The sequence below is a fragment of the Lissotriton helveticus genome, chromosome 3_2 (genome assembly GCF_964261635.1).
Source record: "Lissotriton helveticus chromosome 3_2, aLisHel1.1, whole genome shotgun sequence".
NCBI classification, from domain to species: domain Eukaryota; kingdom Metazoa; phylum Chordata; class Amphibia; order Caudata; family Salamandridae; genus Lissotriton; species Lissotriton helveticus.
In genome coordinates this window covers 143,630,189-143,644,913 of record NC_136062.1, presented here as the reverse complement: position 1 = coordinate 143,644,913, position 14,725 = coordinate 143,630,189, and the positions used below count along the sequence as shown (strand labels likewise).

At 44.2% G+C, this 14,725-nt stretch overlaps 1 pseudogene; it reads left to right on the top strand.

The window, feature by feature from the left end:
• Positions 1–1,198: 1,198 nt before the first annotated feature.
• LOC144826137 (dnaJ homolog subfamily B member 1 pseudogene) overlaps positions 1,199–14,725 on the top strand; it is a 173,629-nt pseudogene continuing 160,102 nt past the window's right edge.

Sequence of the window (14,725 nt, the reverse complement as noted above, 5' to 3'; positions counted from 1 at the left end):
TCACCCAGTCAAGAGATCAGGGCTAGATCCAACACCGTTTTTTAGCTCATTGCACCATCCCAGTTTCAGAACCTGGCTGTATGCAAATTAGTCTGTTCCTGTCCCAGTGCATGATGGGAACAGGGCAAACCAAACTACAAAAGCCAATTCTTACACTGGGAAGGAAACAAGCTTCCGGGGACCGGTTTCTGGCATTACAGCCGTCTTCGGCCCGGCTTGCTTGAATCCTGATGGTGCAATGAGCAAGGGACTCATGTCTGAGTATACCCTTCCACGCTTAGGGTGGACAAAATTATTTACAACAAGGGGTGGTGAGGGACAGAGTCTCTGAATTAAGCAGAATACTCTCACCCAGTCAAGAGATCAGGGCTAGATCCAACACCGTTTTTTAGCTCATTGCACCATCCCAGTTTCAGAACCTGGCTGTATGCAAATTAGTCTGTTCCTGTCCCAGTGCATGATGGGAACAGGGCAAACCAAACTACAAAAGCCAATTCTTACACTGGGAAGGAAACAAGCTTCCGGGGACCGGTTTCTGGCATTACAGCCGTCTTCGGCCCGGCTTGCTTGAATCCTGATGGTGCAATGAGCAAGGGACTCATGTCTGAGTATACCCTTCCACGCTTAGGGTGGACAAAATTATTTACAACAAGGGGTGGTGAGGGACAGAGTCTCTGAATTAAGCAGAATACTCTCACCCAGTCAAGAGATCAGGGCTAGATCCAACACCGTTTTTTAGCTCATTGCACCATCCCAGTTTCAGAACCTGGCTGTATGCAAATTAGTCTGTTCCTGTCCCAGTGCATGATGGGAACAGGGCAAACCAAACTACAAAAGCCAATTCTTACACTGGGAAGGAAACAAGCTTCCGGGGACCGGTTTCTGGCATTACAGCCGTCTTCGGCCCGGCTTGCTTGAATCCTGATGGTGCAATGAGCAAGGGACTCATGTCTGAGTATACCCTTCCACGCTTAGGGTGGACAAAATTATTTACAACAAGGGGTGGTGAGGGACAGAGTCTCTGAATTAAGCAGAATACTCTCACCCAGTCAAGAGATCAGGGCTAGATCCAACACCGTTTTTTAGCTCATTGCACCATCCCAGTTTCAGAACCTGGCTGTATGCAAATTAGTCTGTTCCTGTCCCAGCTTCGACGTGGGTGAATTTGCCTGCAGAGCGACTTTGCAAAACGCCAACTATGGAAGAGCTTTTCCACAAAGGTCCAACAACTGAAAAGCAAACAGAGAGACAAAATCATCTCAACAGCATTAAGTACAGCACAGTGCCGGAGGACCAAATTGAAAGGCAGATCAAAAAGGGTCAGAAAGATGGGGCCCCGGTAACAGGAGGATCCGGCTCTATGGGCTTCTAAGTAAGCTCCACTTTTCACTTCCATCTTAAAAAAGAACACCATTCCACCCTCTTGGCAAGGTTCGATTCTCGTTCCAATATTTAAAGGAGGGGACAAAAAATCTCCAGGAAACAATTGGTTAGTCGTTCTTATCGATAAAGAAGCAAAGTTCTTTGCAGGGATACTGCTCAATTCACTTCGGGCATGGGCTGAGGAACGTTCAGTAATCCCTCCAAATCAAACTGGATTTACAAGTGGCACTGGTACTACGGTTATTGTCATGACTCTCTCTTGTTTGATAGATCAGGCAGAGACTAGCACTAGACCGTTCTATATGGGATTTATAGTCTATAAATCGGCATTCAATTAGGTCAATAGGGTCAAGCTATGGCTGAAGCTCTCCACATTGAACATCCCAAATGGATTATTAAGAGCCGTACAGCTACTGCACCAGGACACATGGGTCAGGATGAAGATTGAAGCCGGCGGTTCCAGACTGTCACAACCAATTTTAAAATCGAAAGGACTTAAACAAGGATGCGTCTTGGCCCCTGCACTTTTTAATTTATTTTTATCGGATCTCCCGGAAGCCCTAAACACAGTCAACGCTCATGCTCCCAAACTAGGTAGTCTACAGCTGTCAAAACTACTATATGCCGAAAACGTGGTCCTCCTAAGAAACACAAAGATAGGTTTACAAAGGCTTATGGATGCAACTACCACATACTCAAATAAGAATGAGCTCCAGATCAACAATAAGAAAACTATAATCTTTGCGGTACGTCCGGGAAGGCCCAAAAAGTTGGCATGGGTCTTAAATTCGGAAAGCATCGTAGAATCCAACTGTCACAAGTACTTAGGAGTCCTCTTCAACAACAACGGAAGATACAAAAGCCATTTGGGAGAGCAAAAAAAGAACGGAGCAGCACTAGCATTTGCACAAATCAGGCTGGAATTGAGCATCTGTAAACAATCACTGGGCAGACTGATGACTTTTTTAATGCCACAAGTTTAGGACGTCAAAGGAAGGCAGTCTAGCGCAACATCTATGGTCCAGCCTGTACACAAATCGATGGCAAGCGGGGCATGACTATTTGTCAAGTGGGCTAAAATCCCTAGGCCTGAGCGAAGTCTGGGACCTTCTCGTTAGCCAAAACGAGTTCAAAAGGCTAGCAAAAATAAGTGCAAAAAAGCTCTCTTCTATGGAAGACAAGGCATGTCTTGCAAGAAGAAGTCATGGTTGGATGACCCTCACATCATATGATCAGCTGACACATCAGAGCTACTTAACTTTTCCATTTAGTGCTCGCACCAGACTCTGTTTTTTAAAACAAAGAATGGGGGTGATCAACCTGTCCTGCCATCTTCCCAAATGGAAAAGAGAGCATGCTCCGGAACTATGTCGATTTTGTGGCAACCACATGGAAGACATAATCCACGTCCTGTGCCTGTATCCAAGCCTCTTGAAGGAAAGAAGGACCCTTCTACGAGGGGCTGGAACAATAAGGAGGTCAGAACGTGTAGCGCCGCAGTACTGGTCTGTTTTGATCCACGGAATAAAAATTCAAACTGTGCACTGGGGAGGTTCATGGACGGGGAGGGGTCTTATTGACTGCTACTTCAGCCAGAGGTGCAGTTTCCTGGATCTCCACAATAGCTGGATAACCTTCCTCGTGGGCATCCAGACATACAAAAAACTGTTGGAGACACCAAAACAAAACCACTACCAAAAGGGATTGGCATAAGGCTGGATAATTCTGGAACTCAAATCACAACTTTGGCCACGACCACAAATGCCCCTACGGGACCATCATCATAGGTATTTGTGGCAGGGCTCTTATAAGAGAGCTCTGACATTTGGGGGGCCGGGTGCTTTTTACTACAGGAACTGGGGTTCTATTTATTAAATGTAATAAGTGTTATATTTGTATCTTTTGTACTTTGCAAAGGTTTCTTTTTAAATCATGCAATAAAGTCTAATTGAATTGGCACCTATTTCTACCACAACATGTACAAGTTAGTAGAAACCACAAAAATATGAATCATCTACTTTCTCTAAGAAAATTAAAAACTCAACTTGTTCTTGATGACTGTGACTCTAGCACAGCAAACTTACTGATATTGTAAGAAATTAAGAAAACTACTATACTGTTTCTCAGAACTTGTTCTCATTTTACCCCAAAAAACCTTTGCTTTTTTGCCATTTTCTCAGGTCTCTTCATGGAAATCTGCAAACCCGGGCACCTTTAAAATCCCCAACATGTGGAAAAAGGGACACAATTGTAGCTTTTTAGATGCATTTTGCTGGAAATATGAATCCATAAGTACTTGCAAGCCCAATTGTGCTGATGGTGGGGGGGGGGAGGATTGAGGGCCTGAGGCAAGGGAGTTTGAGAGAAGTGTAAACTTTAGCAGCCAAGGGGTTAAGTGGATACCGCTGACTTCAGAGCATGGCACTCAGTAGAGATACTTACTCTCACATATGAAAGGAAGGGGATATGTTCATTTTCTACACTGGTAAATCCGTTCATGTTTTAATACTGCCCTCATACATTATATAGTGGCATGCTTCATCATAGGGCATGCATCTAGATTCTGACGCAGAAGAATGTACAGAATGGAGCAAAAAAGACATTTTTAGTTTGTAATTGTCAAATGTTCATGGACTCAAGAAAATCACTCTGTCCCATCTGAGTCAATGATTCTTTCACCATACAAAAAATATTGAAGCTACCTAGGGGGATTGTCTGCTCTATTTCATTTTGGCTTTCTGGCAGGACTAAAATTGTCTGGCCGGGGTATTCCTGGATCATTAGTAGCCGTGGCCCGTAATCTTCATGTTACTATTGTGCTTACGTTTTGGCCTTCCGCATGCCCTGTGGGATCAACAGGCCTTCCTCAGGATTTTGGATCCCTCTTAAGGAGGGCTATTCTGTGCTCCCCTTAGATTAAACACCTAATATCTTCAGGTATGCTTGGGGATTACCAATTGGACTGTCACCTTAATTGATCACAAAGCAACACCTCAGGAACATCCTGCAATTAAATAAACTCTCATGAACATGATTCCCTTCAAGAGATGCAACTCCCTCATTAAATATTCTTACTGTGGTTTCCATCCCACTTTCCCTGAATTTTCATACTGTCATTGCACTCTACACCCAACACGTAGGGACCACCTCCAGATGTGCAAGCACACACTTCTTTGTGAGTTTCATGCTTACAATTTCTATGTCTCCTATGGTTCCTCTTACCCGAGTTTCATCTATTTTACTTTGAAACCGGGCTATGGTAGAAACGTCTCCCTCTATTCACACTCTGTGTTGAATACAATCCAATAATGTAAACATATACAGCATTTAAATATTACTGTTTGGTGTTTGTCAACTTCCTCCTCACTAGTTTTATGTGCCTTTTGTGGATAAGCACTCTAGTATACATTTTTCTATTTCTATTTTTTATTCTTGCCATTCTATCTCCCTCTCCTGATAGTCACCAGGCTTGTGTCCACAGGCAGAGTTATAGTCAAACATCCCATCTTGTATACTAAGGCCTTCTATGCCAGTGTCAGATGCTGAGGGGGTACCATACACAGGTGGATTATGTAGTGGACAAATATGTCCTTTCAGCCTTGAGAGTCCTATTGGGTTTAACTGCCCAACTTATGGTAATTATCTAACGGACACCTCCGTCTGGTTAACTAGGATTCCAAGTGTCATTCCTTCTATATGAAAAGGATATCAAGAGAGATTTATTCACATGCACTTTCATCTGTGTCCCCACTTAATCACACAAATCCGTAATAGCCTATCTCTTTTTTCTCTCATACCCGCCTATTTGCACCCTCCACAGTACACCCTCCTTCAGGCGTCCATCCCTTAGCCAAGTTCAGGCCATTGCAGAACAGTACCGCTCACGGTCTGACTCACATAACCTCAAGGTCTCTCTCGCCCCCATCAAATTACCCCTGACTTACTTCTTAGAAGGGACTGCCATTGGCCTCTTGCCATCTGCTACCCTCCGATGTTCGTCAGCTCCACCTCCAGGCACCAACTTATTCCTCCTGATGATGCTTGGACGTGCCATTCTCTGATTGCCCCGCCTACTCTGATGCTAGAGTGTTGTTCACTGTGTTGCTTGGCGGAATCTGGCCATCTGGCACATATTATTTAATTTTTGTTGCCTTCTCATTTGCTTCTCAAAGAAAGAGATGCAGTCAGAAGAAGGTGGAGCAGGTGCTGGAAGAACTCGAATATGTAGAGCGCACAAATTCTGTGCTTTGAAAATATCGTAGCCACATTATCAACTACTAAATCATCATGAAGGTAAGTATATAAAAGGGAGAATAGACTATCCTTAATTCCACATCTACATACCTTGAAGTCATATATCAAAGGTACATATGTATAATTAAATCTATGCCTGCCTATAGTATACATATATATATATATATATATATTACCTACTGGCGGTCGCCAGTAGGTATATATAGTTAGGATTTTTTCTCTATGGGTTTTTTGAAAATTCTATGTCTAATAACTTTGGCGTTTGTGGACGGAATTGGCTGAAATTTTCAGGAAAATGGCACATTTTGTTTCTGAGCAGCCCCTGAAAATTGGGGGGGGGGGTTAGTCCAGGGGGGGTCGAGAAAAAAGGGGGGTCCCAAAACGTGTTTTTAACATTGAGTTTTCCATAGGGCGGTTGGCCTCACTTTTAGCCCGAACGGCTGAATGGATTTGCACGAAACTTGGCAAAATTGTAGGGACCGGTAGCCCGATGTGCCTTTTGTAGGTCTCAATATATGTGCTACAGTGGATTTTGAGAAATTAACGTTTAAAAAAAGATATATATCTGTAACAGCGGACCGGGCAGCGCTCCAGGACGCGTACTTTTCGCGCAATGGAGCTTTGTGAAGCGAAGCTGATTGGTTCTCCGGCGTCTGTCAACATTCCAAACAGTCCGTAGCGCCCGCCATCTTGTCTCTCGGTAGGATCGAGAGACAAGAGGAGGCCAAAGCGAAGGGGCAAATGACCATAAGGGGGAATAGTAGATCCTCGCTGACCCCCTAGGTTTGATGTGGAGGTTTTAAAAGGGCCCCGCGGGGCAAAAAAAAAAATAATAATAATAATCGAACGGCTGAATGGATTTGCACGAAACTTGGCAAAATTGTAGGGACTGGTAGCCCGATGTGCCTTTGCTAGGTCTCAATATATGTGTTTCAGTGGATTTTGAGAAATTAACGTTCAAAAAAAGATATATATCTGTAACAGCGCACCGCTTCGCGTACTTTTCGCGTTACGGAGCTTTGCGAAGCGAAGCTGATTGGCTCTCCGGTGTCTGTAAACATTCCAAACAGTACGTAGCGGCCGCCATCTTGTCTCTCGGTAGGATCGAGAGACAAGAGGAGGCCAAAGCGAAGGGGCAAATGACCATAAGGGGGCATAGTAGATCCTCGCTGACCCCCTAGGTTTGATGTGGAGGTTTTAAAAGGGCCCCGCGGGGCAAAAAAAAAAAATAATAATAATAATCGAACGGCTGAATGGATTTGCACGAAACTTGGTAAAATATTAGGGACTGGTAGCCCGATGTGCCTTTGCTAGGTCTCAATATATGTGCTTCAGTGCATTTTGAGAAATTAACGTTCAAAAACAAGATATATATCTGTAACAGCGCTCCGCTTCGCGGAGATAAAATTATATCTGTATTACCTAGCTGTTGCTAACACCAGTTAGCGACGGCTAGTAGGAGATAGCGACCATCTTGGGCCCCACTTTGCATGTGAGTGATATTTATCACTAATGACATGCAAAGTGGGCATGCCAAGATGTTAGCGACTGGAAACAGTCGCTAACATCGCTATCTCCTATTATCAACTTTTGGAAATATTCGAGATAAGCGTGAATATCTCCAAAAAGTAACAGCTGCCCTGAGCAGTTCTTAGCCATGTTATCCAATGGGAGGTGGATAACATGGCTAAGAGCATTAGCTCGGTAATGCATGAATATCGCTGAGTTTTCAGCGATATTAATGCATTGCGGTCGTTTTTTATCGTATTTGCGATAAACCTTGATAATAGCAAGGTTTATCTGCGATAATTTCTGACGGTAAAAAAATCTTTGCAATGCATCGTTAGGGATAAATATCGCTTAACTTTGGTAATATGCCCCAACGTCTGTTAACGTTCGATTCGAAGGAAATCAGGAAGTGTTGAAAAACATTGTCTGCGCCATCTTGTCTTTTTTCAAATGCCACACTTTTGTCGTGCACGGCAGCCATTTTAGATGCCTTGACCAGACCCACTCTGTGCACACTGTCGATCCTTAGCATGGCTCCCCACCCTCGCAAGCATCTCACCCAGGCAGTGGTCACCCCCGCTCTCTGTCTTATGCATGGGTAATAAACCTCCCCCCATCTGCGCTGCTCTTCCCTGAGAATCACACCCTGTGCCCGCCCGACACCTCCCTTTCGCCCTATTCACTACCGCACCCTCTGACACTCCTTTTCCTCTGTGTCCGATTGTCCAGGCCGGTCCTAGGCTATCAGCTAGCCCTGCAGATGTAGTTTATGGCCACAGCTGTAAAGAATCACCCCTCTTCAAAGGAGTTATAGTAGATCAAGGCCCACACTCGATGAGATCCGTCACAGCAGAAGCGTTGCTATTATCTGAAAACCATCCTGTATTGTGATTGGGGAGGGGACCGAGCGTGAAGTGGAAGATTCCAGGGATGACTCTTTGTACATCAAAGTTTTTACAATTATGTGTCACATTAAAAATATATAGCACTCCGACAAAGTAGTAAGATTATAAAACTTTAATAATTTATAAATATATACAAGAAAACAAAAATAGTAATAACATATAAACATTTTTAGGGAAAAACAACGAAGTAGCGGTCGGCTGTGCGAATAGTCCCAACGCAGCACAACGTCCAGATTTCCGGCGTGGGGCGTCGCGGGGGGTGGGTCATCAGTAGCAAACTGTTGTGCGAATAGTTCCAAGGCAGCAGAACGCGCCGAAATCTAGATGACACGAAAGTGATGTCTAGTAAGTTGCCACCCAGCAAATAACGGCGTGGGGCGTCGCGGGGGGTGGGTCATCAGTAGCAAACTGTTGTGCGAATAGTTCCAAGGCAGCAGAACGATGGCACCAAGGTGATGTCCAGTAAGTTGCCGCACTGGTTTTGGTATCCTACAATGCTGCTCCGAATAACGGCGTGGGGCGCCCCGGGGGAGGCGGCGTGAACGGGCCTCTCCAGGTGGAGTGTCATCTGTTGTAGTGGGGCGCCCCTTTACCGTTTCAGTTGCCATTCCGTCCGTTTTTGGTCCACTGTGTCAAAAGCCGCAATTCAGCTGAGTTGCGCCCACTCTTGCGGTGCAGCGATAGGCGGCTGTCACAGGACTCTCAAAATGGCGGCAGGCTCTTTCCTTTTTGGGCCTGGTCCACTGAAATGGCCCTGGGACACCTTGGAAATCGGACGCTTGTCTGCTAGGTCTTGGACCCCATTCTCGAAAGCGTCCCCTCCGCCTTGAGAATTCATCAAAAGTTTTGGGGGCCCCGACTCCTGCAGGCTTCTGGTGGGGAGCGGCTGCCATGATTGCTCGCGGAATGACCACGACGGAGCTACGAGATGGTGGTGCTCTCATGCTGACGCCAGTTTAGTCTGAAACATCCAGAAACAAGGTGGGGCTTTCATCGTTTGGGAAAAAAAAAGTTTTCATCCAATGAAAAGTGTTGTTTTTAGGTCATATGATCAAGCCTTCCATCATTAGGAAACCAAAAGTAAAATGAACCAATGAAAAGTTTTATAAACAAGTCACATGACCTGTTATGCGGCATAGGGTATAAAATGCGGAGAAAATACGTTGGCACGTGAGGCGGCGTAAGTAGCGGACCGATGTGCGAATAGGCCGAAGGCAATACAACGCGCCAAGATCCGGATGGCACCGAGGTGGTGTCCAGCAAGTTGCAGCACTGGTGTGGCCATCCTACAATGCTGAAAGTCGGCGTGGGGCGCCCCGTTGGCCTGTGAGTTTGCGTCAGTAGCGGACCGATGTGCGAATAGGCCGAAGGCAGCACAACGCGCCAAGATCCGGATGGCACCAAGGTGGTGTCTAGTAAGTTGCCGCACTGGTGTGGCCATCCAACAATGCTGAAAGTCGGCGTGGGGCGCCCCGTTGGCCTGTGAGATGGCGTCAGTAGCGGACCGATGTGCGAATAGGCCGAAGGCAGCACAACGCGCCAAGATCCGGATGGCACCGAGGTGGTGTCTAGTAAGTTGTCGCACTTCTGTGGCCATCCTACAATGTTGAAAGTCGGCGTGGGGCGCCCCGTTGGCCTGTGAGATGGCGTCAGTAGCGGACCGATGTGCGAATGGGGCCAAAGGCAGCGCAACAATATTTTCTGACTGACACCACAAGGCGCTGAGATGCCAAGATCCGGATGGCACCGAGGTGATGTCTAAGTTGCGGACTGATGTGCGAATGGGGCCAAAGGCAGCGTAACAATATTTTTTGTATGGAAGATACCACTAGGCGTTGAGATGCCAAGATTCGGATGGCACCGAGGTGATGTCTAGCAAGTTGCTGTACTGGTGTGGTCATCCTACAATGCTGAAACTCGGCGTGGGTCGCCCCATTAGCCTGTGAGATGGCGTCAGTAGCGGACCGATGTGCGAATAGGCCGAAGGCAGCACAACGCGCCAAGATCCGGATGTCACCGTGGTGGTTTCATAGTTGAGAGGCACTTCATCTGCAGTGGGGCGCCGAGATCCGGATGGCACCGAGGTGATGTCTAGCAAGTTGCTGTACTGGTGTGGTCATTCTACAATGCTGAAAGTCGGCGTGGGGCGCCCCATTAGCCTGTGAGATGGCGTCAGTAGCGGACTGATGTGCGAATGGGGCCAAAGGCAGCGCAACAATATTTTCTGAAGAGAAGACACCAAAAGGTGCTGACATTCCAAGATCCGGATGGCACCGAGGTGGTGTCTAGCAAGCTATGCAGTTGAGTTGTGTGCGCACTTGCGGCGAATAGGTCGAAGGCAGCATAACAATGTTTTTTGAATAGAAGACACCACAAGGCGTTGAGATTCGGTTACCACCGAGGTGATGTCTAGCAAGTTGCCGCACTGGTGTGGCCATCCTACAATACTGCTCCGAATAACGGCGTGGGGTGCCCGAAGGGGGGGGGGGGCCGGCGTGAATGGGCCTTCCTAGGTGGAGGCTCGTCTGCTGTAGAGGGGCGCCCCTTTACCGTTTCAGTTGCCATTCAGCTGAGTTTCGGCTGCTCTTGATGCTACAGCGACAGGCGGCTGCAAGAGGACTCTCAAAATGGCGGCCTTTTCTTTGGATTTGGGCCTGGTCCACTAAAATGGCCCTGGGACACCTTAGAACTCGGACGCTCGATTTTTTTTTCCTTTCCTGTACATGCAAAAAAAGGTAAATGCCCGGTACGTTACACGCTTCATCTGCCACGATGAACTCTCCAGAGGAACCGAAAAAAAATATAGTTGTGGTAACTATACCATGCATCGTCATATGGAGAGGTGGCACCAATTAATTATAGTGCTGCATAAAAGAGAGATTTGGAGGAGAACCCCTGACCTGCTAGTACATTCATCAAAGAAGTGGCACTGAGAGCTTCAGAGGCAAGGGAAACGGTCCCAAATATTTAGAAGAACTTTGGAAAGATTAAAATGACATGTTTAGATTGTGGCAAATTAATTTCATGTGGACAGATGAGTGTTACTCTAATAAATACAGCATATGAACATCATCATAGTCGATGGTTGGTAGAGACATTTTGACTATATCCTGGACCTGCCCGTCCTCGCCCAAAATGGCGCCGGAATAAATGGGACTCGTAACTACTTGTTGTGTACTGGTTGCAGAACCTTGAAATCACGAGATACGTATGCAGTTTTGAAGCACATGGCGGGCGGGGACGAGAATTGATTGACTATTTCGACATCCCTATTGATATTAAGTTCTGATGTGTTATTGATTACTGTACTGTTGAAAGTTCGAATTAACGTCACCCATGGTACTTGCCCGCAAATGTATATCTAGATAATTTTATTGTAACTGGCCCTGTCGTATTTTAATTATAAAATGTACGTCCACCGATTCCGTAACTGTTAGACACCTTAGTTCTTGCAACCTAATGGCCCGCCCGTTAGGTTCCTCTACAGTGTAAATGTCTATTCATCATATATGATTACAGTTTGCTCTGTGGCAGGCCCACGTGGTTATAGGCTCGTATTTGTATAATGACATTTTCACAATAAAGGTTTTTAAAAGAAAACATGGTAGTAGTATATACATTGGTAAAGTTTTTAATAATAGTGACTGTTTTAGAATCATTAAAAGGCAAGTGAAATAAAGCAGACCAATTACATGAAGGGTAAAAGGTATAATACGAAGGAACGCAGTAAAGATAAATGGTCAAGGGCTGTTGTGTTTTCTATTCCTGCAACATAAAGTGATCGATAAGAATCTCATATTCAGGCGTATCGGCGACTAAGACAGCAGGTCGACCCTCTTTTGCTCAACGGCTCCGTCATGGGACGAAGAAACGCTCTTTTTCTCGAAAAAAGAATATATTTTACTTGCAGGACAGTTGTAAAATTTCCGGGAAAGTACATTAGCCTGGAACATTATAACATATATTTAAGAAAAAATAATGTTCGGAAGTAATAAAAAGCGTAATTTTTAGGTCATATGACCAAGCCTTTCATCATTAGAATAAGAAAAGTAAAATGAACCAATGAAAAGTTTTATTAACAAGTCACATGACCTGTTATTCTTACGTTACGCGCTGCGCGTCGCGCCCCGGATGACTTCCGGATGCGCTAACGCGGCGCGTCATATGACGCATTACGCGACAACGCAGGTCCAGAATATAGTCAAAATGTCTCCACCAACCAGCGGTCGGAACACAACCCCTTTCAGCAGGCTATATAGTTCTGTTAAATGACAACAGAAGGGACAGGCAACAAGAACCATCAGTCAAAGAGGGGAGGGCTAGTTCTTCTCTACCGTGTTACATTGGGGCGCTACCGGAACTGATCGAATTGGTAGTCTACAGTGTTTCTGGATGTTTCAGACTGAAGCTGGGGTTAGCATGAGAGCAGCACCATTTCGTAGCTCCGTCGTGGTCATTCCGCAACCAATCATGGCAGCCGTTCTTTATCGTTATTTTGGGCGGGGTGGGTGGCGGAGCCGAGCTGTTTTGCAGCCATCATTGTGTGGAGTTCAGTTCATCTCACTAGTTTTGTATTTGTCATGAGGGGTTGTTCCTAATGTTTCTATTTTAGCGAGGTCAAAAAGAGATCCCATTAGTGGCCTACTGATTTTGCTCGATTCCTTTTCTTTTTTTTTTACACGATTTTTCGTTATCTGCAAAGACTAAACAGAGTATTGCGACTCTGTGTTTGTTTGTAAATAGAGAATGAACCAAAGAGAACTAATTCTAAAACAGTAAATACTTGGATAACAATCAATCAAATGGAGAGAGAAGCAGGCACGACGGATTACAACGGGGGCAAAGGCCTGCGTTAACTACCTTTCACTATCTGCAAAGAAAGAGTACTCCTAATAGAAATGAGGGGGGGGGGGCACCATTCAAAGCAGATCAGTGTGCATAAACACGAAAATGTTTTCACTTACCACGTACTTGACATTCGACAGCTTATGATATTTGCTATTAAAAAACCATTGAAATTCACTGAAAAAAACATAGGTTATAGACCATATATAGTTAGGAATTAGCATTTACAAAACCTTGAAAATTCACTGAAAAAACCATAGGTTATAGACCATATATAGTTAGGAATTAGCATTTAAAAAACCTTATTTTACTCACACAAAACCATTGAAATTCCATATATAGTTAGTTGCACTAACTATATATCGCGCACCCGCAATCCACTGCTGATCATGTCACATATTACATCATTCATGACATGGTCAGTGACATCACTGATGACATCACTGATGACATCTCAAATGACATCACTGATGACATCACTGATGACATCTCATTTGACATCATTCTTGTGCTAATACGATAAACCTCTTCAGACTCTAATATAACCTTAGATACACTCAGTGTATACAGACACTCACACACTGCCACTCATCCATGGAGTTACTCACACACCCAGTCAGTCATGCAAAGAAACAATCTCACCTCCATTTCTTCAACTATACAGTTAAACACACCTTACTTATTGAAACATATACTAACACATATTTACTCTCTTATACAATCCCTGATACAAGTTCACAATGATCGATACAACCACTCACTCATTCAGTGGCTCTCATGCACAGTTATTTATATATGCCAACTCTCACATGTACTGTGTTTTACATATGTACTTACTATGACATGTAGCATTGAGATATCCATTCACTCATCAATACACTCATGCACACAGTCAACTGCCCATGTAGCTGTTTCCACATGCACTCTTGAACTCATACACCTAGTGAATAAACTGCTCACACATCTATGCATAGAGTCACACACCTTCCAGCCACCCCCACACAAACTCAATCTCCCATAGAAATACTTGGGCAACCAATTAATAACACATATAGCCTCTCGTATAGCTAATGATCAACACATGCAGCAGTTTACAGAACAACAGACATAATGATGCACAAATTAAGACAGTTTAGTCACTAACCCATGCATTCAGTGAGACACATTTAATCACTCACTCATACAGTCAGTCACGCACCTACTAAATCCTTCATCCAGACACTTATACATCCACTCATTCTTCAATATGTAAGACATATTTTAACTTTACAGAAACATACAGTCACTGGATGTTGTCATCAGTGATGTCATCAGTGATGTCATTTGAAATGTCATCAGTGATGTCATCAGTGATGTCACTGACCATGTCATGAATGATGTAATATGTGACATGATCAGCAGTGGATTGCGGGTGCGCGATATATAGTTAGTGCAACTAACTATATATGGAATTTCAATGGTTTTGTGTGAGTAAAATAAGGTTTTTTAAATGCTAATTCCTAACTATATATGGTCTATAACCTATAGTTTTTTCAGTGAATTTTCAAGGTTTTGTAAATGCTAATTCCTAACTATATATGGTCTATAACCTATGGTTTTTTCAGTGAATATATATATATATATATATATATATATATTTACACACACACATTTATATATATATTCACAGAAAAAACCATAGGTTATAGACCATATATAGTTAGGAATTAGCATTTACAAAACCTTGAAAATTCACTGAAAAAACCATAGGTTATAGACCATATATAGTTAGGAATTAGCATTTAAAAAACCTTATTTTACTCACACAAAACCATTGAAATTCCATATAT